A 27,768-nucleotide genomic window follows, 5' to 3' on the forward strand; every position below is an offset into this window, starting at 1 on the left:
GATGCAAAGAAATTTCTTAGATTTCTTTGTGCCATTTTTTTCGCACCCCCTGATGGGGGAACGTCCCCTTTGCATGGGAAACATCCAAAACGATGCCAGAACCGCAACAACGTTGTTAACGCAAGTGGGACCACGCTTACATTAACAACGACTCCCCTTTTCTCTGCCTTAACCACGCATGTGCTGAACAACGCACATGCATGGTTAAGGAGTCAGCATCGGGAGAGGACGCAATCAGGTAAGTAGGGCTGGGGGCTAGTTTTGTTTTTAAGGCGGGGCAAGGGGTAATTTTGTTTTTAGGGGTGGGGGTAGGGGTTATTTTGTATTTAGGGCAGGTGGGTGCGGGTTTTTAGTGGTAGGGGTGGGGGAGTCAGGCTAATTTTGTTTTTAGGGGCAGGGTGGGGGATAGGGGTAATTTTGTATTTAGGGCGGGTGGGGGGATAGGTTTTTAGGGGCAGGGCTCAGGGTAATATTTTATTTAGGGGTGGGGCGGATCAGGTTTTTGGGGGAGGTGTGGGGGTCGGTGTAATTTCGTATTTAGTGCGGGTGGGGGATTGGGTTTTAAGGGGCAGGGGTGGGGGGTAGGGGTAATTATGTATTTAGAGTGGGTGCGGATTAGGTTTTAAGTATTTTTGTTTTTAGCAGGTGGGGTGGGGAGTCAGGGTAATTCTGTATTTAGGACGGGTGGGGGTATTGGGTTTTTACGGGTGGGGTGGGGATTAGGGCTCAGGGTGGGTGGGGGTATCAGGGTAGTTTTTAGAAGTGGGTAGGGGGTCAGGGTAGTTTTACTTTGTGGGCGGAGGTCAGGATGGTTTTGTTTCTAAGGTGGGTAGGGGGTCAGGGTAGTTTTATTTTTAGGGTGGGGTGGAGGGTCGGGTAATTTTGTTTTTAGTGGTGGGGTAGTTTTATTTTTGGGGTGGGGGCAGTTTTAAGGGTGGGTCGGGGTAGCTTTTAGGGCTCAGGGTGGGTGGGGGTATCGGGGTAGTTCTTAGGGGCGGATGGGGTAGGGGTTGTTTTATTTTTAGGGTGGGTTGGGGTGGTCAGGGTAGTTTCATTTTAGGGCAGGTTGGGGGATCGGGATAGTATTAATTTTAGAGTGGTTGGGTGGGCCGGGGTAGTTGTATTTTTAGGGTGGGTGGGGAGGATGACATGCGAAAAACATGCATGTTGTTCCACACATGCCTTCACTAGGCATGCTTTTACAACAAAAAATTGTTGTAAAGGCATGCACGGTAAAGGCATTCATGGAAACAATGCGGTCGTTGGTCCAACCGCGTTGTTCAGGCATGCGTGGCTGGCGCATACGTTGTTCCATCATAAATCCCTTTGCATACCTTATGCCTGACTCAGGCATAATGTAGCACAAAGGATAACAAAGTGGCGCAATGCATGCATTGCACCACTTTGTAAATTTGGTGCAGCAATTTTGGCCTCATTGCAACAAGTGCACATGTGGGTTTGGCCAGGCACCCCCACCCCTCCTTTTGAGATTAGGGGAGGCCGCTGCAGTCATAGCTACAGCTTTGTGAAGACAAATGACAAGGACAACATGCGGCTATTTACAGCTTTATAGAGCTAAGTGGTAGGTGCTCGGTGTGCTCCAGTGACCTGCAACGTCTGCCAGTTGCACTGTAAGTACGTGAACCTTTGCACATACAAAACAACATTTTGCAGACCTCTCGCCCTTCGTTTTTCTTAATAATGAGACATCGTGCACTGTCACTGGAGTTTGTGTGCAAGAGTTTACAGGAGGCCAAAGACTGGGAGCTCTCCAAGTGAAATAAGTTACTTATTTCCAGGTGAAAGATTATAAATGGATGTTCGCACACAGCTGCTTTATATATTTATAATCGTACCTTTCCGGCCCTCAGGGGAAATGTATCTAATAGGATTCATTTTAGTTCTTTTCATTATTTTGTTTATCTGTATTAGTGTGAAAAGTACGATCAATGCCTGGAAGAAGAGCATCAGCAATAATTTTCCACCTGGGCCCAGACCTCTCCCACTGATTGGAAACTTGCATCTGATAAACTTGAAGAGACCGCAAAAAACCTTTGTAGAGGTAAAGTATTCAAATTTGTCAAGCTATATTTTTTAACTAAAATACAACATGTTATTAGGGTGCATGTTTCACAGCAAGATCGGGGAATGGATTCAAAAATAGATGTTTGACTTTGTAAACCCTTATCATATAACAGTGCTTAGTGGCTAAAAAAATTAGCAGCCTGCACCATCCTCCTGAGGGCAGGGGCGTAGCTATCATTGGTGCAGCAGGTGCAGTGCACCGGGGCTAAAAGACCTGAGCAACACATTGAACCCTAATAATTGCTGTATTTTACTACCTCAACAGCAGTCAAAGGGGCTATTTTCCTTGCAGTCACCTGGGCCCATTTCATCCTTGCTACTGTACTGCCTAAGGGGCTGCTGAATACACAGGCTGCCTAATCCTGACCCTCCCTTATGCCTCTTTCTTCCACCACCATACACTGTATGTCTCTTGATCTCCATCTTACCCTCTCTTTTTCTTCTCTGCTATCTCCTTTTGTCACACTTTTTGTTTATTTCCCTCCTCTTCCTTCCTCTATTTTCTGTCTCTTCTTTTTTGCTTTAAAGATGAAAAATATGTCCGAGTTCATAGGTGCCTACCGCCTGGACTCATCAGCGCAAATTGTGGAATTCACGTAGAGTGGTGGTCAGGGGGCATGTTCCCCCCCTTGTTTCCTGGAAGAAGTAATTCTATAACATATGTGAAAGATGGAGTTGAAATTAATTGTATTATCATTGGGGTACTGCAACCAACCGCAGTACATATGTTTTCATAGCGTATGGTTACATTGGATTTTAGAATGTATACTCCGGCTGCAGTGAAAATCTTGCATTACAGTGAAAATCTTTATCTTAAATATAAAAAAATAAAAATAAAAAAAAAACAGCTTGTCTATCCTATGTTTCTTTATCAGTCAATTACATTTATCATTTGCTGTAACCATATCCAATCATTCAAACCTTTATTGAACGTGTATTGAAAAGTTCCTTTGCTCATTACATGCAGGGGTGGCTGCTGCTGGGGTATAGAAAGACAACAAAAATCTAAATTAAAAAAAAGCTTAGTGATGCCCACCGCATCGCCGCCACATTGCCGCTCTTCTGGCTCCACTCACTGCAGGCACAGCACAGGCTCCCAGTCTGCCCTGCAGCCAATCCTAATGCTGCTCTCAGGCTGGCAGCAGCATGAAAGCAGAGTCAGGATTGGTCTGAGCACCCTTGCTTTACGCTCCCAGGCAGACTGAAAGCCTGTGCCTGCTGTCTCCAACTCAGCAACACAGCTCAGGTTAGAGAGAGCTCAGTGCGCATGTGGGTTTGGCCGTCCTGAGACAGCCAACCAAACTCACATTTACATTAAGGGGAGTGCACACCACTCCCCCTCCCTACCTGTCATCCCACATGGCCCTGCCCCCTCAACAAATATAGCGATAATAAACATGGTTTATCATCGTTTTATTTTTCAAGTTTTGCAGCTGCTGCTGCTGGTGGGAGACGCTCCTGCGCCATAGCTGAGGAGCTGCCGCTGATTAGTATGTATTGCTATTTGTCAAAATACTGATATTTATTGCTGGCGAACCATGAAATAAATGGTAACCTGATGCTTTACTAAAAGATGTAAATTTTTAAGCGTCTTAACAATTTTCAGTAGCAAACTCAGAGAGACAGGGATGAATGTTTGACTTGGTTTCGATTGGATTTTTGCCCTGCAGGATGTACAAAGATGCAATCATCATACACACATGCAGATTGGGCAGAAGCAGTGGAGAGAAGCACAGCTCGGTCACTATCTGGCACCAGGGGGATAGCTTAGACATAGAAATTTGAGAGGAGGATGAAGCTCAAATTTCCCAACTAATAATGTAGTGGGCCACTGTTGGAAAGTGGATTACTGGTAAGGGAAGGTAATAAAAGACACTTAGCAATAGGCCACTAACCCCCACCAGGTCCAGTTAGGTCTCAATAAATTAACCCCAGTCTAATCTTTGGTAGCTTGGCAACGAGCGAAAAGGCTTAACTTAGGAGACAAAGGGGGTCATTATGACCCCGTTGGTCGGCGGTAATATGGAGGAAAGTACAGCCAACAGGCTGCCAGTACTTTCCTCCATATTATGACAGTACCACACCGACCGCCATGGCGGTAATGGCCATCAAGCTGGAGACAACAATCTCCAGCCTGGCGGCTGTCACTTGCAGGATTATGACCCCGCCTCCCACCATGGTTTTCATGGCTTCCTTACCGCCACGAAAACCATGGCAGTAGGCACTATCAGTGACAGGGAATCCCTTCCCTGTCACTGATAGGGGTCTCCCCTACCCCTCTTCCCCTCCACAAGATTCCCCATCTCCCCCTTCCTCGCCAGACCCCCCTTCATACACCCCTCCCTTCACACAAACATACACACACCCATTCCCACATTCATCCATGCATGCATGCATCCATTCACACACACATCCACACACACTTACATACATACACTCAGACACGCATTCACACTACTCAAGATACATGCACTCACACCCCTAAACATGCACATACATACAACATGCAACACACACCCGCATACATGCATGCACAGACATACACACACACCCCCACACACACACAACAACCCCCACCCCTCCCCTGTTGGAGCACCCACTTACCTGTGTCCAGGTGGTCCCCCGGCAGAAGACGGGATGGGCGCTGCAGCCAGCACCAGCATCTGCCAGCAGAACACCACCAGGCCGTATTATTCTCATAATTTGGCTAGCGGCAGTCTACTGGCCTGGGGCTGCTGGTGGCAGCAGCGCCACCTTACTGCCATCCAACACATGGCCACGGCTGGATTTCCACCATCCGTCTGGTGGAAATCCGGCTGTGGTCATATTTTGGCAGATGGCTGGTAGCCACAGTGACAGTCTTTTGGCGGCCGTCACCATAGAGGTAGCCGCTTTTTACCGCCTGGGTCAAAATGACCCCCAAATTATGTAAAGCATTCAAGTATCACAAAACAATAATTAAATAAATCACAGGAAACAGTTTAAATATAATCAGATAAGGGGAACTGGAGATATATATTTTTAAAGAATTAGGGGGTCATTCTGACCCCGGCGGTAATTACCGCCATGGCGGAGGTTGGCGGTAGCACCGCAAACAGGCCGGCGGTGCTCCGCCGGGCATTCTGACCGCGGCGGTACAGCCGCGGCCAGAAGCGGAAAGCCGGCGGTGTACCGCCGACTTTCCGCTGCCCGTCAGAATCCTCCATGGCGGCGGAGCGCGCTCCGCCGCCTTGGGGATTCTGACACCCCCTACCGCCATCCTGTTCCTGGCGGTTCTCCTGCCAGGAACAGGATGGCGGTAGGGGGTGCTGCGGGGCCCCTGGGGGCCCCTGCCGTGCCCATGCCACTGGCATGGGCACGGCAGGGGCCCCCGTAAGAGGGCCCCACAAAGTATTTCAGTGTCTGCCTAGCAGACACTGAAATACGCGACGGGTGCAACTGCACCCGTCGCACCTTCCCACTCCGCCGGCTCAATTCTGAGCCGGCATCCTAGTGGGAAGGTTGATTTGCCCTAGGCTGGCGGGCGGTCTTTTGGCGGCCGCCCGCCAGCCCAGGGCAAATCTCAGAATCACCGCCGCGGTCTTTTGACCGCGGTGCGGTGTTCTGACGGCGGTACCTTGGCGGACGGCCTCTGCCGTCCGCCAAGGTCAGAATGACCGCCTTAGTGTTTTTTAGCCCAAAGAAACGAATAGCACCAATCTGGTCTTCTGATCACACCTCGACCGGGGCAAAGTCAAACTTTAAGGATGACCGCAATGGTGCCCTGCTCGGCTACAGCAAGTTGAATGCCTCAGTCAAAAGTTTACCTTCGGACTTAGTCGTTTTCTTGCAGATTTATTTCAGCGGGACGAACTTGCAAGTAAGGCAAGCCGGTTAGACTCACCCCGCGGGTCGATCCTTCTATTAAGTTCACCAGTCTTCTTCAAACTTCTAGATCTTCTTCCAGAAGGTCTTTGAAGGTCATGTAGGAGTCCACAGCTCACCTCAAGATCCCAGAAGCTCTGAGTTGCTCCTTGAGGGAGCAGACTCAAACTCCCAGAATGCACCTGGCTCAAACTCCAAAATGGCTACTGGACAGTGGCCAGCTGATAAGTTTCTTCAGGATTTGATGCAGGGGACTCTGGTTAGCTATTTTTCACCTACAGCAAACAGGGAGTCCCTTCTTGATGCAGCTGAAGCCAGGCAAAGTCCTTCTTGTGGTGAAGCCAAGAGTGCAGCTGGTGCAGTCCTTCAGAGTGCAGTGTCCAATTGTAGGTCAGGGGTCCAGCAGGGCAGTCCTTCTTCTGATGTTTTTCCTCATAGGGATCTGAGGTGTTGGTGCAGCTCTGCCATGTTTATCCTTGTTCCTGTGTGAAAAATAGGGGGATCCTGGGTATTCAATCACAGGCATGCTCCTTCCCCCTGTGATGACCACTTCCTGGGAAGTGTGGGAAAAATCTATCCCAGGGAACAACATTCCTCAAAAATCCAACATGGCTAAAAGAGATTTTTGAAGGTTAGGTCTGGCTGAGCCCACCCACTCCTGCCCTCTCCTAGTCTAAACAAGAGAGCACTTAGGGCCCAGACGTAGAAAAATCAGTTTTTGAGACTTGCAAATTGCGAGTCTGAGCGACTCGCAATTTGCAAGTCGCAAAAACGGATGCAGAATGGTGTCTCAGACACCTTCTGCGACTCGCTATGGGGTCGCAAAGACCCACCTCATCAATATTCATGCGGTGGGTCGCATTTTGCGACCCCATAGCGAGTCCCTGCACTCACAGGGATGGTGACCTGCTGTAGTCAGCAGACCTCCATGTCTGTGACTGCTTTATAAATAAAGCAGTTTTTTTTTCATTTTGCAGCCCGTTTTCCTTAAAGGAAAACGAGTTGCAAAATGAAAAATAAACCGAAACCATTTGGTTTCGTTTTTTTCAGAGAAGGCAGTGGTCCGTAGGACCACTGCCTGCTCCGAAAAAATATTTTTCTCGACATTCACAAAGGGGATGGGGTCCCATGGGGACCCCTTCCCTTTTGCGAATGTGTTACCACCAGTGTGACACTGGTGGTAACTGTGAGTTGGTTTCCGACCGCATTTGCGTTCACAAAGCAACTCTGAATTGCGATGCGAGTCGCAAATAGGAAGGGAACACCCCTTCCTATTTGCGAGTCGCATTCCCAAATTGCGATTCGCTACCGACTCGCAATTTGGGAATGTGCATCGCGTGAGGCCGTTTGCATGGCGCAAACTGCGTTTTTCGCAGTTTACGCCATGCAAACGGCGTGCTACATCTGGCCCTTAATTGTCTGGGGTTGCAGGATGTGAGGGAGGTGCTGGACTGCTCCAAATGTCCTTCCCTGCCTTTGAAGACCAGTTTGGCAGTCCCCCCCCTTTTCTGCTTCCCCATCTAATGAGGCAGATCTCCTCCCCAAGGCACATCGTTTGTGTTAAGCCCAGGCCGCTTCACACCTTATCAAGGCAGCCTGGTCACCCACTGATAATGACGCTTTTGCAGAATAGCAGTTGATATTGAAATTAAAACAATACCACTAAAAGTTTGAAGAAAATAAAACGAATAAAAGCAACAAAGCATAGTAACTGGATAAAAGGGCACAGTTTGCAAGCCTAGGCTAAGCGATGAATGTGCTCAAGCAACTAACTAAAATGGACCTGTTGGACTTTTTGCCTTACGCAAGGTCATCCCCAGTCTTTTTGCCTCCTTCCTCCTGGTTTTTCTGACCTATCGCTGTTGGCTCTAGGACTCTGAGCACTTTATCACTGCTGACCAGTGCTAAAGTGCAGGTGCTCTCCCATCTAAAGTTGATATGATTGGCTTATACCTTATTGGCATATTTAATTTACCTATAAGTCCCTTGTACAGTGGTATCTCGATACCCAGGGCCTGTAAATTAAATACTACTAGTGGGCCTGCAGCGCTGCTTGCGCCACCCACTGAAGTGGACTTTTAAACCTGTCTCAGGCCTGTTAGTGCAGGGCCTGTGTACGCAGTTTTCTGCCACAGGGACTTGGCATCTAAATTTACTTGCCCGGCCCAGAACTCCCCTTTTACTACATGTAAGTCACCCCTAAGGTACGCCCTAGCTAGCCCTATGGGCAGGGTGCCATATATGTAGAAAGGCAGGATATGTGGCATATTGCATGGCCTGTCCTGGTAGTGACAAAGTGGCTAACTTGGTGTCTCACTGCTGTGAGTGCTGCCTTCTCATAGGATTGCATTAGAAATGCCCTGCCTTATGTGTAAAGGGTATTGTCTGATTTATGAGGGGTAGCGTAGGCGTGTTTGGTATGGTTGTGATGGTGATAATAAATACTGCTTACTGGTGTGGGTGTATTTTTTATTACTATCACAGAAATGCCACTTCTAGAAAGTGCGCATTTATCTGTGCTTATGACTCTGGTGTTTTGCAGCTTGACTCCAATCCACGTCTGGGCAGAGTGACAGTTGGGGATTTGTGCATACTTTTCAGACAGCCTGTACACAGGGAGGGTGGAGGTGTCACAGAGGTGCATCTACATACTAAATAGTCTTCCTGGGCTGAGAGAAGGGAGAGGCGGGACACACTTACATTTGTAAAGGCTGTACCCTGGCCTCACACAATAGGGTGGTTAACCCCCACTGATGTTTGGAGCCTGTGCTGAAAGGAGAGAGGGGGCACTCCCAGAACCAGTTGTAACTGGCTGGAACCTCCTCTCCCTACCATTGTAAAACACTGTAAGAACTGACTATAAGTACACAGGAATTTTCCCCACAATTTGGACACTCTTGGAAATTGAACCTGGACACAAGACGCTGCTGAATGGACTCACCAGGAAACCGCCTTGGACTGCTGCTGCTGTGCTAACCTGTGACCTGCCTGGTCACTAGGAGGAACTGCCATCATCTGCACCCCTTGTGCTGGCCTGTAGCTGGACCCACCAGCCTTGTGCTCCTTCCTGCTTCATTGTTCCCAGGGGCAGGGTGCCGTGGCCCCTGACCCCTGTAACTTTTCCCTTCACGAGGAGTGCTGCCTTGATATCCCCTTTGCGCTGAGAGAGCACTCTTCTGTGCCCTCAGGCACTTCGAGGCACCTGTTTCATGCTGAAATCACTGCCGCAACCCGGGCTATAAGTATGGCCTTAGCGCTTTGAAAAGCGCTTCCTGGATGGCCCCCAGTAATCACGGTCCCCGGAAGGGCCCATCAATGGTCTAGAGGAGGTGCGTGCCGCCCTCTTCTCCTCAAAAGGATGTCAGAGGCCCCCATTTTGCGCATAGGAGCGCCGGGGGCCCCATTGTTCATCTTCTAGGCACTGGAGGTGCCTTCATCAAGCCAGGTACTGTTAAAGGAACAATATATAGAACATAAGTTCTTACTAGAGACTTTGTCTGATTTATATGTTGCCTACCTGTTTTTGATGGTGTTTCATAGGCATATGCAAATGTTCCTTTTATGGGCATGACTTGCTAATATGTTTCCCTAACTTGCCATATTTTTTCTAATGTTCCTACTATGGGCGTTTTATGATATTCTTATGACAAGTGTTCTAATGTGATAATGTGTTTCCTGACTACGGCTTATGTTGCAGAATACTGAGTAACCCCTGTGTTATGTGTGACTATTGCTAATTTGCAGAGTAACTAATGTGTAACGTTCTGACAACTGCTAAGGTAGCAGGATAGTACTGATATGTGATATTTGGTCTGATAATTGCGTTGTGTACAATACAGTATATTTTCATATAATCTGGTGTTGTGTTTCCTTTGTGGTGGGGATATTGCGTCACATGTGTGTGTGTGTTGTGCAAACGCTTTACACATTGCCTCCGGGTTAAGCCTGACTGCTTGTGCCAAGCTACCAAGGGGGTGAGCAGGGGTTAGCAGGGGTTATCTTGGACGTGTAACTCCCTTGCCCTGACTAGAGTGGGTGGGTTCTGCCTGGCTGAGGTGCATACCCTAGCCAACCAGAAACCCCATTTCTAACATTGGTCATCAGCGGTGAGGATAGGACTTGCGCTTGCACAATACCATTGTGACTCATTATTTCACTACAAGGATTGCGTTAAGACCATCACATGTTTGGCTTCTCTTAACTTTCTCTCTTTGGTCATTTTTCCTGTTTTCAGTTCTCACGCTTTGGTATTGTGGTTGTCACATTTGAGTTATTTGTACCTTTTCAAGATGGGGCTTACCTTTGATTTAGAGGACCTGCTGTTTTACACGCAGGAGGAATTAGAGGGGTTCTGTAGAGAGAGAGGGCTGCCTGTAGAAGGGGACCTCAGGAGATCTCTGAATTTCTTTGAAAGGTTTGTGACATATACCCAGGGAGGGAGTGTGCTTAGGGGGTACCCAGAGGATCCTGAGTGTGGCGAGGGTTCCCAATGGGAGGGCTCCCAGACCTCATCCCTAGAGAGTGGTAGAGAGACTGATCAGGAGGGTGAGAATGTCCGGTTGGGGACGCCAGTTGACAGGGAAGGCCCCAGTGATAGGGAGTCCCTTGCTGGGTCCAGTGTAAGAAGCAGGGCTACCTCTCATTCCTTGACGCCTGATGAGCTAAGAGATAGGCGGGAAGAGAGGGACCTGAAGTTGCAGTTAGCACGCCTAGCTGTTGAGGAGAGAATGGCTGAGGTAGAGAAGGCCTTAGTATAGGAGAGAATGGCAGAGGCAGAGAGGGCCTTTGCCAGAGAAAGACTCGCTCTAGAGCGCAGTCTGAAGGTTCTGGACTCACCAGCGCTGCAGGTGGAGTCCAGTGGTGGCAGCAATGTTCAGTGCTGTAGCAAAGATGTTCCTCACATACCCATAGATCTGGTACCTAGGTTCCAAGAGGGGGGTGACATACGTCAGTGGTTAAAGGAATATGAGAGGGCTCTGGTAGAGCGCAGGATCCCTGAGAAGGTTTGGGGAACTGGCCTAGGGAGCTTTATTCCTGAGGAGGGGAGGGATGCCCTACTGACTCTAGAAGAGAGTGACAGGGAGGGGTACTCCGCTGTCAAGAATGCACTGATTGTGAAGTATGGTTTTTCCCCTGAGGAATACAGAAAAAGGTTTAGGGGTGGTAAGAAACTGTCCCACCAGTCTTGGGAGGAGATTGTGGAGGATTGATGCATTGCTCTAGATGGATGGGTGAAGGATAGCACAGTAAACAATTTTGAAGGGCTGTTTAATCTGATTGTCAGAGAGCACCTGTTTCGTTGTTGTTTTTCAGAGTTACGCCAACACTTGTCAGTGTGTGAGCTCTCTGACCCCAGGGAGCTTGCAAAGGAGGCAGCCTTCTGGTTGCGTACCAGAGGGTCTGGTGTGGCATTAGGGGGTGTTCCTAATGAGAGTGGTCTAGGTGTTTCCCAACCAGGTGTGGTGGGAAAGGCTTGTGTCCCAGGTAGGTCCCAGTGTGTTGGGGCGGGTAAGGCACCCCATGTCCAGTCTCAGAGGAGAGGGAATGGGGTTGGGCTGAGGCCCAGGGTACCTGCGCTCCAGTCTCAGGTCCTGGAGGGTTCCATGAGTGAACGCCAGGAGGTGAGCCTAGCCTGTGCCGTAGGGCCAGCTGTTCAGAAGGATCCCATTTTGTCATTAGGACTTAGGCGGGTGGCTGGTGATAGCGTTCCGCCGGTCCTGGTGTCCGGTAGTCTCGCTCTACAGCGGAGGAGGCGGAAATCCAGGCATAGGGTTGAGAGGGGGCTGCGGGCCCCAGTGGAGAACCTGGAGGGTCAGGGGTCAGCTCTGAGAGCAGAGCCCCCCAGGAATGACCTTGGTGAGACCATTTCTGGGCTGGGGGGAATCCAGACTCTGTCAGATGGGCAGAGGTCAGGAGACCTGCGCCAGCCAGACTCTTGTGTGGCCCTTGGAGAAGGTGTTTCCCTGGTGGGGGGTAGGTGTGCCCCCCAGGAAGTCCTGGTGCGCCAGGCAATGATTCAACCACAGGGTGGTGACTCTGGGTTGGATGATCAGGTTCAGGGGGTAAACTCTGACCTGATGGGGAGTAGGTGTGCTCCCAAGGAAGTCCTGGTGCTCCAGGCAGTGGTTCAACCGCAGGGTAGTGACTCTGGGCTGGATTGGCAGATTCAGGGAGGAAGCTCTGATCTGGTAGGGGGTAGGTGTGCTCCCAAGGAAGTCCTGGTTCGCTGGGCAATGGTTCAGTCTAAGGGTGTCGTCCCTGGACTAGATAGACAGGTTCAGGGGGTAAACTCTGACCTGTTTGGGGGGGGCGGTTAGTGTGCTCACCCCGTGTGAAACTTCTGGTGGCTTCTCCCGAGGCGGGGAGACGCAGGACTCTGGAAGTGGGGTTCAGGGTGGTAGAAGCCCGCCCCGGACCCCGGTGCAACCCAAGGGTGTCGTCCCTAGGTTGGGTGGTCAGTCGCCAGGTAGTGATCCTGGGCTGGCGAGAGAGTTGTGCAGGGCTGCTGTACCCAGCACCCTGGCAAGTGTGGATTCTGGTGATACCCCTCCTAGGAGAGGAGGGCGGATCCTAGACGGAGGGGTAGAGGGAGGAGAGCCTCGCCTCTAGCCCCTGTAGAACCTATGGGGGCGGACCCTAGGTTGGTAGATCAGTGGCAGGGTAGAGCCCCTGAACTGATTGGAAATGGAGTGGAGACAGGTTGCTTTGCACCTGGGGATACTGCCCCCCACTCGTTATGGTTTCAGAGACCAGAGTCTCCTAGATGGCCTGGGGCCTGGTTCTGGCCATTGGCAGCTAGAGAACCCCCGTGGGTTGGTCTAGGCTGCCTGGGAAGCATTGACAGAGAGATCCAAGTGGAGTCAGGAAGGCGTAGAACTGGAACATGCCCCTGCTGTTGTCGGCCTGGGTCCTTGTTCTATCGCCCCAATCAGGAAAGTACATGAAGGTATTGATTGTTCTCCCCTGGCTTTTGGCTGGTAGGGGGTTGTGTTGGACTTTTTGCCTTACGCAGGGTCATCCCCAGTCTTTTTGCCTCCTTCCTCCTGGTTTTTCTGACCTCTCGCTGTTGGCTCTAGGACTCTGAGCACTTTATCACTGCTGACCAGTGCTAAAGTGCAGGTGCTCTCCCATCTAAAGCTGGCATGATTGGCTTATACCTAATTGGCATATTTAATTTACCTATAAGTCCCTTGTACAGTGGTATCTCTATACCCAGGGCCTGTAAATTAAATACTACTAGTGGGCCTGCAGCGCTGCTTGCGCCACCCACTGAAGTGGACCCTTAAACCTGTCTCAGGCCTGTTAGTGCAGGGCCTGTGTGCGCAGTTTTCTGCCACAGGGACTTGGCATCTAAATTTACTTGCCCGGCCCAGAACTCCCCTTTTAGTACATGTAAGTCACCCCTAAGGTACGCCCTAGCTAGCCCTATGGGCAGGGTGCCATGTATGTAGTAAGGCAGGACATGTGCCATATTGCATGGCATGTCCTGGTGGTGACAAACAGCCTAACTTGGTGTCTCACTGCTGTGAGTGCTGCCTTCTCATAGGAGTGCATTAGAAATGCCCTGCCTTATGTGTAAAGGGTATTGTCTGATTTATGAGGGGTAGCGTAGGCGTGTCTGGTATGGTTGTGATGGTGATAATAAATACTGCTTACTGGTGTGGGTGTATTTTTTATTACTATCACAGAAATGCCACTTCTAGAAAGTGCGCATTTATCTGTGCTTATGACTCTGGTGTTTTGCAGCTTGACTCCAATCCACGTCTGGGCAGAGTGACAGTTGGGGCTTTGTGCATACTTTTCAGACAGCCTGTACACAGGGAGGGTGGAGGAGTCACAGAGGTGCATCTACATACTGAATAGTCTTCCTGGGCTGAGAGACGGGAGAGGCGGGACACACTTACATTTGTAAAGGCTGTGCCCTGGCCTCACACAATAGGGTCGTTAACCCCCCACTGATGTTTGGAGCCTGTGCTGAAAGGAGAGAGGGGGCACTCCCAGAACCAGTTGTAACTGGCTGGAACCTCCTCTCCCTACCATTGTAAAACACTGTAAGAACTGACTATAAGTACAGGTGAATTTTCCCCACAATTTGGACACTCTTGGAAATTGAACCTGGACACAAGACGCTGCTGAATGGACTCACCAGGAAACCGCCTTGGACTGCTGCTGCTGTGCTAACCTGTGACCTGCCTGGTCACTAGGAGGAACTGCCATCATCTGCACCCCTTGTGCTGGTCTGTAGCTGGACCCACCAGCCTTGTGCTCCTTCCTGCTTTATTGTTCCCAGGGGCAGGGTGCCGTGGCCCCTGACCCCTGTAACTTTTACCTTCACGAGGAGTGCTGCCTTGATATCCCCTTTGCGCTGAGAGAGCACTCTTCTGTGCCCTCAGGCACTTCGAGGCACCTGTTTCATGCTGGAATCACCGCCGCAACCCGGGCTATAAGTATGGCCTTAGCGCTTTGAAAAGCGCTTCCTGGATGGCCCCCAGTAATCACGATCCCCGGAAGGGCCCATCAATGGTCTAGAGGAGGTGCGTGCCGCCCTCTTCTCCTCAAAAGGTTTGTCAGAGGCCCCCATTTTGCGCATAGGAACGCCGGGGGCCCCATTGTTCATCTTCTAGGCACTGGAGGTGCCTTCATCAAGCCAGGTACCGTTAAAGGAACAATATATAGAGCATAAGTTCTTACTAGAGACTTCGTCTGATTTATATGTTGCCTACCTGTTTTTGATGGTGTTTCATAGGCATATGCAAATGTTCCTTTTATGGGCATGACTTGCTAATATGTTTCCCTAACTTGCCATATTTTTTCTAATGTTCCTACTATGGGCGTTTTATGATATTCTTATGACAAGTGTTCTAATGTGATAACGTGTTTCCTGACTACTGCTTATGTTGCAGAATACTGAGTAACCTGTGTGTTATGTGTGACTATTGCTAATTTGCAGAGTAACTAATGTGTAACGTTCTGACAACTGCTAAGGTAGCAGGATAGTACTGATATGTGATGTTTGGTCTGATAATTGCGTTGTGTACAATACAGTATATTTTCATATAATCTCGTGTTGTGTTTCCTTTGTGGTGGGGATATTGCGTCACATGTGTGTGTGTGTTGTGCAAATGCTTTACACATTGCCTCCGGGTTAAGCCTGACTGCTCGTGCCAAGCTACCAAGGGGGTGAGCAGGGGTTATCTTGGACGTGTAACTCCCTTGCCCTGACTAGAGTGGGTGGGTTCTGCCTGGCTGAGGTGCATACCCTAGCCAACCAGAAACCCCATTTCTAACAGGACCCATGACATGGGATTTATTAGAACAATTACTTTGATACCTAACTCAAGGTATCTGATACTTAAGGGACTTTATTAATTAAAATAAAGTCTCCCCATTTTTGCCTATGGAGGACATTCACTATAGTAAGGGAAAAATTGGATTTGGCTATTTTACCTCACCAGGTTTATAAAGCAATTTCTATAAGGTCACTGCTTATAGTTACATGGCACCCAACCCTAGGGGCACATAGGGCACACCTTAGGGGTGACCTATATGTGAAAATAAGGTAGTTTAAGACTTTGGATGTACTTTTTGATTCTAAAGTCAAATTTGCATATAACTTTAGTTTAAAAGCAGCCAGCAAGGCAGGCCTGCCTTTAAAATGACACTGGGCACCTCAGCAGTGTACCTATGGGTGCACTACCTATGCTGTGGTCCCTAAACCTACATGCCCTACCATATACTAATGACTTATAGGTAGGTTGATACTGCCAATTTTATTAGCCTAATTTGCATATCCAATTTATAAAGAGCACTGGCCCTGGGACTGGTAAGCAGTACCCAGGGCAAAGCCCAGAGTCAGTAACCATTGGTATCTGTTCAAAAGGTTTTGGGGGTAACCAGGGCAAAAGGAAGACTTTCCTACAGCCACGAGGTGAATATGTGTGGTGACCAAGGTTTGGGATGAAGTGTTCACATGATGAGCAGGATCAGTACTGATTTGCAGAAAGTGGGCCAATGGGCCTGATTTATAACCTGACAGACAAGTACTCTGTTGTAATGGTGATGGAGTACTTTGTCTGCCAAACTCAAGATCCACCTGCCTCATTTTGATTTGGGCAGACTGCAAGTTTTATGCTTGCAGAGTGAATCTTACGTTGTGTAAAAGTAAGCGATCTTCCCATCCAACTGCCCACCCTTTTTAGAGTGCATTTGTCTTTTACTGTCTGTCACCGCCATGTATACCGTGGTAGTGAGGAATATTAGAAGAAGAAAAAAGACCTCCATCTCATGGGAGAAAACTGATGTGGGGTTGTTAGTTTTTTTACCTGCTTTGGGAGTTTGTTTTTGATAAATAAAAAAACTTTGGAAACGTTTGATGGTCAGCCGTTATGTTTGATGTTACCACCTGTTAAACCTTTCATAGAGCAACCAATGTAATGTATTGGAGTTGTCGACTGGGCTGGCAGAGATCTCTAAATTTGGCAGGTAGAGTAAAGGCACTTGAGTCTTCCGTCACCAAATCTGCTTTAACTCCATCTGCCAAATCCTAAATCAGGTCCTCTGTCATGAGGGGCACATTGGCTGAAAAACAATGATTTGAAATGCTACAGTATGAGCTTACCAGCGTTTACACTAGTTGCAAGCATTTGTCTCATCACCTTTTGGGTGAATGATTGCTAGTAGTATGCCTGGAAAGCTGACACTGGCATGGCTTTCTGAGCCTACAACTATCAATGTTTGTGAAATCTAAAGAGTAGTACATTTATATCCATTCAAGAAGTATTTCTGTGGGTGGTGATTTGCTAATTTATTTAGTACAGTTACTAAAGGGCATATCTAGAAAGCAGTGGTGCAACACAGAGCAGCAAGCAAAGTACTGCACTCTGTTGTGTCAATTGAAGAAAACAGAGATGTGCTATATCTTCAAAAGAATGGCACATTTCTGCACTCTCTGTCTTGCCACACTTTCATCTGCCTACCACCAATGCAGAAACCCTTGAACAATGGTGTCTGCATTATGGTCAGGATAGTTTTAATGTAGGAGAGGCTACCATTCAGCAAAAAAATAACACCCTTGGAGACTTTCTCATCTTTGTATGTGTGCTGCAGAATGTAATGCATCTACAAAGAGGAAAGAACAAGGAGAAATACAAATATTTCTCCTCCCTATGCCAGCCTCAGACAAATGCACCATTTTGGCACAAACCAATGTCTAAACTCTTTCTAAATATGTGTTTGCACTGAAATCTATGAATGGGGTGCATGGGAACGCCATGCACTACCCTTGGAAAGCGTACCTAATGCAAAGTAACACAAAAGAGTGCAATGCACTTCGTTGTGTCAATTTTCCTTAAAAGTCATTCAAATCGCTATTTGCATGGTTTTATAGGTACCAAAAAATGATTTCGCTTCGGGCTGTTTCAAAAAAAGTAACACAACCCTGATGAAAAATCACTGTAAATCCAAGCCTAAATATATTTACTTCCCTGGCCCAAAAAATTAAGTTAAACCTTATAGTAAAATCAGGATGACAAGAAAAGCCAACACATACGGAGCAGAATCAGGGTCCCCAGACAAAACTACAGAGAATGTATTTATTTGGGGGAGTGCCACACCTCAATCCCCCTGTCTGAAGCTACACCATAGTCTAAACTCCTCCTTATGCATCAGGGAAGGATAGGTGTCGGCTCCTGGTCTGGCACCAGCCTGCCCTGTGAGCTGACACACTCCCTAAAGCCCTCCATTTGCCTAGTCCGACTTAGTTCCCATTTACAACTTGCTCATAGCAGGTGGTAAGTGGGAGCTTTAATACCTATGAAATTGAGAGTTTTGTGCACAATTTGACCATAAAAAATAAGTCTCCTTAGCTATTCCCCATTCCGTGGGGATTAACACATCATTGCACTGTACTGGTGTTGTGTTTTCACATGGTATTTATGTTTACAATGATAGAGTTTGCACGCACCAGTATCATAAAGCTTATAATCAGACCCATAGATTAGTTTTAATTTTATTTTTCAGGGGTAACAGAATGTGTGTGGCTTCTATCAGTTAAGATTTTTGAGCACAACTTTTAAAAAGCTACAATTCCATCTCAAAGAAATATATTATCTCAACCTTTTCTTTTTAAGTAAAGGGTTTTTGCTATATCACATATATCAAATTCATCAAAATTATACATATACATGTAATATTGAATTTTCTAAAAAAAGCTACACATTAAAAAAAATATTTTTGTGGAAATTGTGTGCAATTTGTTCTTTATTGAAATGACTATAGTTTAGTTCTATAGTTTAAAAAAAATACATACTTGTTCTTATGGCCTGGTATCTTTAAAACTATTTAAAAAAAATCTGTAACAGTTTATTTTTCGTATTATGCACTTTTAAATGATTTATGAATAGAACAAGAGCATCAACCTACGTCAGCTTTTGCCTTTTCAAATTTAGCTTGTAAATCAGGTATGTTTGTTCAGCTGTATTTATATAGCACAAAGCTTGTTTAGAAGCAATGGAGCGCTGAACAGGGGACAAGAGCTCAATAGACAACTTAAGATCTTACGATATTATGCAGGTTTCTAATGAATAGGAAGATAGTGGCCTTTGAGGGAATATCTCTTCAGTTTGTTCGTTTTTCACTACTGTGAGGCCCATCCTTCCCATAGGATAACAGTTGAAATTCCTTATAACATTTAATGAGCTATAATTTCCAGTTGGGAGAGGTAGTTATGCAATGTTTGTTATCTTTGGAACTACAATGAATAACTGTATTTAATGACTTAACATCAAGTTTTGATTACAATTTGCAAGTTTTAGAAAGTTGTCATTGTTCTGCCCTTAGGACTTTTGTGCCTTCAGTCTGCCCAAGTCACATGACTGCATGTAATTGATAGACTTTGTGAATTCCTCCCTCCCAGTCACATAATAGTGGGATTAGGTGTCTGAATGAGCCATTTGCTGGCAGGATGGGGTCGGAGCTGAGCACAGCCCCACTTGCTATTGAATAGGGAGTGCTCTGCCTTCACGCAAAGGGCGGATAACCTCCACATTGTCATTGCAGCCAGCTTGGAGTTGGGGAAGGGGTGTCAGGAAGTTCTATGCACTCTTACGTCACTGTCTAGAAGCTTCTCCCACCTTCCAGAAGGAGGGCACAAGGATAAATAAATAAGACCTCAGATGCCACTTCATCAGCACAATTCTGGACCTTTGGATACTTTCCTAGGAAGAAGGACTGCTGTGCTTCTGAAAGGACTGCCACTCTGCTAGACTGCTGTTGTGAAGGACTGCTGCCCTGCTGTGCTGACCTACTGCCTGCTGCCCTCTTAATTGGGTAAGATGAAACAGACCGGCATCTATTGAACCCAAGTCTCCAAAGTGACTCAAGGGCTAGTTAGCCTCAGGAACAGAAGACTCAAACAAACTTGAACCCAGCACCTGGACTCTGCTATCTGTGAGTCCTACCCTGCCATTCTTGTGGGTCCATTTTACTTAGCTGCTTGAGCACATTCCTAGGTTAGCCTAGGCTTGCAACCAGTGCCCTTTTACCCAGTTATGCTCTGTTGCTTTTATTCATTTTATTTTCTTCAAACTTTTAGTGGTATTGTTTTAATTTCAATATCAACTGCTATTCTGCGAAAGCGTAATTGTCAGTGCTATGGATGACATACTTTGCATCATGATCTTTTGCTCTGAATCACAAGAATCGAATGTGAGGCACACAAAATAATATTTTGTATTGCCGGCCCCAAGCCTGCGTAAAACAGTCCAGCGCTTGGATACATACCCACGTCAGGCTGCTGTGCATGAATATAAACATGTCCCTTATAAAAACATCTTGTGGGACAGAGGACATTAGAGGGGATTCCAGCTGGAATCCATTTTTTTTACCGACCTCAGCCTTTGTGTCTCCACGGATCCAGATCCTGAGACTGGCGGACTGACCTTGTACCATGATAACGGGGGTGGGGTGTGCTTCTCATGTACACTGTATGGACAGATTTGCCATGCTCTTGTTTAGGGGCTAGAGATGATGCTTTTAGGCAGAAATTGTACATTCATATTATGACAATATGTTGGGGTTGTTTATCCTAATCATTGCATATCATGTATTTTATTTTAGATTGCTGTCTTTTCAATAAATGTATTGAAAAGTGTCCTGCATTTATTTTCTTGCCTATGTGTACGTAAGAGACTTGTATGTGAAGAGAAAAGAGTAAGACTTGTTTCCACCATGATCTCCCTCAGAGGGTTTTCAGAGTCCTTGCAAGGATGCCATAAATCACCTTTACCGGTTGGGTTTTGGGGAGGTAATGCTAGTGAGCTGGGATGGTTGGACCGACAGCTGCCAACTGGTGAATGAGAAACTCAGTTGCCTACAATGAAGAGGTGCTGCCACCCCAAGTCTTGTTGCTTTGAGAGATTCCTTATGACGTGGCACCACCATCAAAGGTGTAGGCACCAAGGACCTCATTGCAAGTTTGGCGGTCATGGGACTGCAAAACTTGTGGTGGTGGTCAGGCCATCGTGGCTTTGGCGGTCTAACTGCCAAATTACAAATTTGACTTTTGAACTGCCAAAGGACTGCTGTCCCCGCTGGGAACATGGAGTCAGATGTATCACCAAGGCCATTTGCGATTCGCAAATAGCGATTTTTAAGAAATCGCTATTTCCGACTCGTAAAGTGCCATGTATCACATTTGCGAATCGGTAATAGCGATTTCTTAAAAAACGCAAATGCTATTACCGATTCGCAAATTGCGATACAGGCCTCATTCGCACCTATGGGCCTGTTGGCCCATATCTGCAAATTTTTGGCATTTCCAAAATTGCGATTTCTGAACCAGAAATCGCAATTTTGGAAATGCAAAACCCCAGGGTGCTGGGGGCCTAAGGCCCCCTCTGCTGCACCCCAAAAAATATTTTTGGGACATGTAAGATGCACACATGCCAAAAGAGCATGTGTGCTTTACATGTACAATTTAAAAATGCATTTTTAAATTTTGCACATGGTTACCACCAAGTTCAACTTGGCGATTCCTAAATGCCAAAATCGCTTTTAGGAATTGCTTCATACATGTGCTAAGGAATCGCAAATAAGGAATCCTTATTTGCGATTTCTAATTTAGAGAGTCGCAATTTGCGACTCTCTAAACAGGGTCACAATTTTAAGGAATCGCTATTTTGGCGATTCCTTAAAATTGCATTCAGAATGTATTTCATACATTCTGAAATGGCATTTTGCATTCGCAAACGGGCATTCGCACCGTTTGCGAATGCAAAATGCTTTCATACATCTGGCCCATGGTTCCATGTGGCAAGATGGTGGTTGGGCTTGTAACCAGACGTGGCAGTGCTGAATTTAGCACTGCCTGGCCGACTACAGCCAGCCTGTCTTTATGGCGGGATGCCACAACCATGTCATGGGCAGCGCAGGGGTCTGTTTTGCGGATGTTGGAGTGTTAGGGTATTGGCCTTGGCTCCCTTAAGGGAGCCGAGGTATACATCCTAACAATATTCCCGCTGGTCAGCCCGGTGAGAACATTGTAATACGCTCAGGAGAACGTCACCACTATGGCAGTGGCACCCTGCCCGTGAGTTTGGTGGTCCCGTGGTGGGACCTCCAAATTTGTAATTAGGCCCTAAGTCTCATGAGTATCTCTTGAGTATCTCTGTCTCACACATACTAGAGGTAACCTAAGTACCATCACACGGGGACGTCTGAGGTCTTAAGGATAATCCTCCTCAGCTGAATAAGCTGTGGTTCTTCAAGCTTGAACCATAAAAATATCTTTTCCCTTGTTGCTGTTCCCAACCCTAACACCTATTTTCAAATATGGCAAATAATGTAAACATCAAGGATAACTGCAGACAACAGCTCATGCAGTTTCTCTTAGTCCATGACTTAACATAAGATGGCTGAGATGTCACATTCTTTGTGGAAGCCCATGACGCATATAGGCCAGAAATGTTCTATTCCTGGGTCAATTTTCCTGAAGTAGATGTAAATACACATACATTTCATGCATACAGAATAGCAAACATACCCCAGCAGTACAGAGCTTATCAATATTTAGAGATACCTCTCTCTTATCAAGAACATCAAAATCTTTTCAATGGGACCCTTCCATATGTAACATGACCTGTGAGATTAGGTCCTTTAAGCAATGATAGACCAATGTAGCCAGCAATTGGCATGTATACCCCACACCCCAATGTGCAGGCTATGACAGTAGCTGAAGTAGGCACACTTTACAATGAGCTAATAGCAATATATAGAAGAGTAATGCAATTTGTAATGCGCCCAAGCAAGAGTTGCCCAAGCTGTTTATCAATTGGCCATTCCTGGAATTAATCCACAACCAGTCTACTCAATAATGGGAAAACACCCACAGAGTAGCAGAAAATTCCATTCTGGATTACACAAAAAAACAAATCAGTTTGAAGCAGTGGTTCCCCATAAGGGAACCCAAAACAAACATACAATTCTTACAATTTGCTTGTTGTTTGGCATGGTCTCCTCAATAGAAGATTTAACTCTTGGGGTTCAGTCTTTGCCGCAGTTTACACTACCACGCATGGTACCCTGACACTTGCCAATTTGCCGGAATTGTTAAAACAAATTCAAAATGAACACAGGGCCGCCTGCCCCTGGATTTTGGGATGAAACTGATGCACAGTTTTGACACAGTATCCTCAATTATTTAAGTAACATTAAAGGGAAAGCAGCAGCATTGGACATTCTCCAAAGACTCTGAGAAGTTCCTAAGCAGGAACAGGAGCGTGAGCTGCCAAAGATTATTTCCAAAACCTATAGTAGTATAGGAAGGGATACAAGAGGGTTCTAAAAATGCTGGGATAAACAAAAAACAAGTAAAGACAGACAAAGTCAGAGAGGAGATTCTCTGCATCCAGAGACCTCTGAAAGGAGATATAGGGGGTCATTCCAACCCTGGCGGTCATCGACCGCCAGGGTGGATGACCACGGAAGCACCGCCAACAGGCTGGCGGTGCTTCCCTGCCCATTCTGACCGCGGCGGTAAAGCCGCGGTCAGAAAAGGGGATCTGGCGGTTTCCCTCCGGATTTCCCCTGTCTGGGCTGAATCTCCATGGCGGCGCTGCAAGCAGCGCCGCCATGGAGATTCCGACCCCCTTCCCGCCACCCTGTTTCTGGCGGTTTTTACCGCCAGGAACAGGATGGCGGGAATGGGTGTCGTGGGGCCCCTGGGGGCCCCTGCACTGCCCATGCCACTGGCATGGGCAATGCAGGAGCCCCCTAACAGGGCCCCAGCATGATTTTCACTGTCTGCTTAGCAGACAGTGAAAATCGCGACGGGTGCAACTGCACCCGTCGCACCCCTGCAACACCGCCGGCTCCATTCGGATCCGGCCTCTGTGTTGCAGGGCCTTTCCCGCTGGGCCGGCGGGTGCTCCTTTGCCGGCCCAGCGGGAAAGCCAGAATGGCCGCCGCGATCTTTTGACTGCGGTGCGGCCAGATGGCGGTGACAGCATGGCGGACGGCTACCGCCGCCCGCCGCGGTCAGAATGACCGCCATAATCTCTGAAATAGAGAAACTTTAAAAAATCCTGATAGATACCAATACACTGATACATGCCCCTTTCGTTCCTTTAAGGAAACACCAGACAAACAGAGTGAGAGAGTGGGACAATCTGAAACCTTAATTGGCTAAACAAAGGCGAAGAAGGACTTAAAATGTTCCTCGGAAGCTTACGTTAAAAAAGAGGACACATCTTCTCAATAAAAAAGACATTTCAAAAGGAAAAAGATGGCTGCAATTTTGGTAAGATTTGCCAGCCATGCTCAGAATGTAGCTGAAGAACAGGATGTGGGCAGCGAATCTGCTAGACAGCACAGCAAAATCCACAATTTGTCACCAGAATCTTATAGATCATCTGGATGTGACGCAACTAATGACTTTCTCGTCTTCTCGTCATAGAGACAGCAGGCAGGCACGTCTCTGCACCCAACAGGGTCTATGAATTAAATGTCCAAAAAGAGGGTGACAGAGAGCGTACTATTGAAGCAATATTTTGGAAAAATGTAAACTGTGACATTCTTTTGCCCATGATTGGACTCTGATGCAGGCTTCGCGCTGTACCGCAACCACGTGGGGTGGGATGAAGAATCCCCCTGCCATGTGATACCAATTAGATTTCACCACAGGCTCAACCTTAATGTGGTATGAAACATGCGGCCAAAACTCCAGTGAGAAAGATTGTCACACAACTTGAGTACCAGGGAGTAATTGAACCCTGTGTCTCTGCAATGAACGATCTATTATTCCCCGTTGCCAGCCCAGATCATTCACACAGAATAGTCTTAGATTATAGACATTTAAACAGTCACACATGCACTTATGCAATACAAAAAGCACACAGCACAGCACTAATTATGAACATAGTGTGCAAAAATACAAAAACAAAACAGATATTTCCAGTGTTTTTTTCTGCCAAAATCTAGCCCCCCAAAGTCAAGTTAGCTCATTAGGCTTGCAGCATTGCTTTTTCCGATTACCTCAGTGGTATAAGGAAGAGCCCTAGGTTGTTTTCAGCCCGAGTAACATCAATACTACATGAAATTGAGGCATTGTCTTACATGGATGATATTTATCTCACAGATAACGACCTAAACATACATCTAGCCAGGGGGGATCTGATCATGTTAGGATTTGGTGCACAGGGCTCCAAATTTTATTTCAGGAAAACTAAAATTGCTTTCTTGAGTGTCCAATATCTGTGATCCAAACTATCAGCTAATGGCAAGAACTTGGTCCTGCACTTCCGAGAAAAATGTGCTCAACTTCAACCTCCAAGTGACATTAAGAAACTGCAGTCATTGACAGGTTTCTTTAATTTTGGCGGAAGATACAAATCTGATTATGCACAATTCATAAAACCACTTTATAATTTAATTCATCCAGATTTTTCAAGCAAACACTCAACAATAGAACACACACACATTCTCAGAGAACTTCAGCAAGACTTGCTTGGAGCAAAACATTTACACACATATGGCAACAAAACAAACTTGCCCATCAGAATAAGTGCTGGTGCCATCAACTTCACCTATGTCATATTCAATAAAGGTGACATGGTACCCAAAGCATACGAATCACATTTGTATTCGAATGCAGAACAACCTTTTGCACCAACTGAAAAAATACTGACTGCTGTTCAGATGGCTGTCATCAAGGAGAGACCACTTGCCTTTGTTCCAAATGCAAAAGAATTACATCCACGTTGGATTCAATGGGCAACCTCCCTGATTGTATGCAATTCATATTACTGTGTCCAGTCCTATAACGTGTACCTGAATCACTGGCTCCTGAATGGCTTCAGAGATTCCAAAGGGAATACCGTCAAACACAAAAACCTGTGGAGGAGGGTAGCTGACCTATGGGACAGACTGCCAAAAGCTCATGTAGTACGTGCATTGGGCCATCAATGTGTAGGAGTACATGTCGTAGGAAACACTTTGGCTGATGAAGCTGCCAAGTCTGCAGTAGCTACATCTTCTGTTACTGAACTAACTCGCTCACAGACGAGATTGGATAATGAGACACTGGCTGCTGTGAAAGCTTCGGTTGAACTAAAGCAGTCCTTAACAGCGAGAGTCATAGGTTCAGGCCCTAGTTGGCTTCATCACCCCTGTGGGGTCCAGAGAGCACTAAATGATCAGCCCACAAGGTCCTTGGGAGGTCGCACCCCCTATGAGATCCTCTTCGGGGTGTCTCTGTATGTCCCTGATCTTGATGGTTCCAGCGCGGTGGCGGCAGACACACCGCTTGACATAAATGAATGTGTCACTCTTTTACAGGAGCTACAGCAAATTTGTGATGAGAAGTCATGCACCTGGCCATCATCTTGGGAACAAGGGATTTGCCAACAATATCCACAGGTTGGATTCCTAAATTAGGGGATCTTGTGCGTGAAAAGATTGCTGCGAAAAAGGAATTCGGACCATTTTACAGAGCACCGGTTCCAGTCCTGTGAATACACGGTACCGAAGGTGTCATCATACCATCGCTGCCTGGTTCCAGGGAGAATAGATTTGTTCCTTTTGACAATGTCAAATAGCACCATGTGGCCGATCCTGCACAGTAGACCCAGAGGTCCTTAGGGTAGTACCCATTGCCCTCTCACTACCCGACAGGATATACCTTTACAAGCAGTAAACAACGTTTCTACCAGCACCAATGCTACAATTGCCTCCTCGTGCATGGTGGGGGGGGTGAGAATGAGCGTCTGCTGATTCCTGTCAACACTTTATTGGCAAACGCTGTCTGAGATATGAAACACCATTATTCAAACTCAACCCAGACAGATGACATCATCTACTATGAACTACCACAAATGGTTTCATCCACCAGCTCTGCACCTGCTCTTGTGCTTTGCACAGACTGTTTCTGGTTATTTCATCTACACTGATTACTTTTCTTTTGACTCATCTTCTTTTGCAACTGGGACTGTATTGAAGAAACGTAAGCTGTACGCTAGGATTAAGAATAATTACTTAATTTACCAATGGTATTATCTGTGGATAATGTGGACATTGCTTGCATTTCTGCTTTTGGATTGGTTTCGTTATTGTCCTTTTCTTCCTAATAAATGGTCATTACCTTCCTGAACGTTCTGCTGTTGAGCCGGTGAATGAGGTTTTGACACCTTACCTATCTTCCCAGGAAATCCGAAGAGACTTGATCCTTGTGAACATTTCAGCAGTCCCGATTCCAGATGGGATTGTGTAGGATAAAGTACCATTTGACAAATACAGTCCTACTGAGATCATTCAAATTCCATATGTGTTTAGAGGTTTAATGACTGGGGTGTTAAAACAGTTGATTCTATGCTATCTGAGCTTGAATACTTCACTGTGTTTGAAATTGAAGATGCAGCGAATTATGGGAAAATGTTTTGTTATCACCGTTATGGAAATTTCTTTCTGCACTGAACCAGTGCGCCATGATTAGGTTACAATTACACACAGTAGGAACATTGCTCAACACCACCTGTGGGAGACCCAAAACATATGTAGCTAAGTTTGCATATTTTACTGGGCATGACACCAGCAATGCTGTGTCATATTATTTCAAATTGCGGCCTCCAAAATGACGAAACTATTGCCAACCAATACAAAATTAACCTATTCAGATTCCTTTGTTTCCTGTCTTGCTGTGGAAGGCTATGAATCTTGGAAACACAGTATTGAATTCAAAAGTGCAAGGGGAACAAAAGATTGGCAAATTCGGGGTAGGGAAGTTTTGTTTAGAGCATGCTTTATTCCTTTACAAATGATATTTTTAAGTGACACCGTCCAGCAAAAATCCTGTTTGGGGTTACCAAAAATCAAAGAGTTAAACAGGCCCAGTATCCCCTCACTTGCTAAATTTCACAATTGGCAACATTCTTAAATCTCGCTCAAAAACAAGTAACTGCTTGGGTTCAGAATGGTACCTTTAATTCCTCACTTTCAAGTCCCAGAGGGTGTTTATTGTAGCCAGTGGACACAAATGAGTGGCAGGCATGATTTTCTAATTCCTCTGGGGGCATCAGAGCAAGCCCGACAGATCCTCGCTTTGTCTCAGCTCAACATCCAGATACCATTACTACATACAGTGTTTAACTGTGTCAACAATGTCTGCATTCCTCCACCTTAAGATCTGTAAAGGAACACCTTAATCTCTTGCCGGAGGAAGTCAATCTACAAGATTTCCAGTTAGGCACTAGGATCTATGCTCAAAGCATATCCTATATGCCTTATATAACGAGATCTGGAAACTATCCCAGATGGAAGCTGCATGTTTAA

The 27,768-nt window shown here is 46.6% G+C and overlaps 1 pseudogene; it reads left to right on the top strand.

Moving 5' to 3' along the window:
• Window positions 1-1,876: 1,876 nt before the first annotated feature.
• LOC138296721 (cytochrome P450 2K6-like) overlaps window positions 1,877-27,768 on the top strand; it is a 390,473-nt pseudogene continuing 364,581 nt past the window's right edge.

This window comes from Pleurodeles waltl, chromosome 5 (genome assembly GCF_031143425.1).
Source record: "Pleurodeles waltl isolate 20211129_DDA chromosome 5, aPleWal1.hap1.20221129, whole genome shotgun sequence".
In the NCBI taxonomy this organism is placed as follows: domain Eukaryota; kingdom Metazoa; phylum Chordata; class Amphibia; order Caudata; family Salamandridae; genus Pleurodeles; species Pleurodeles waltl.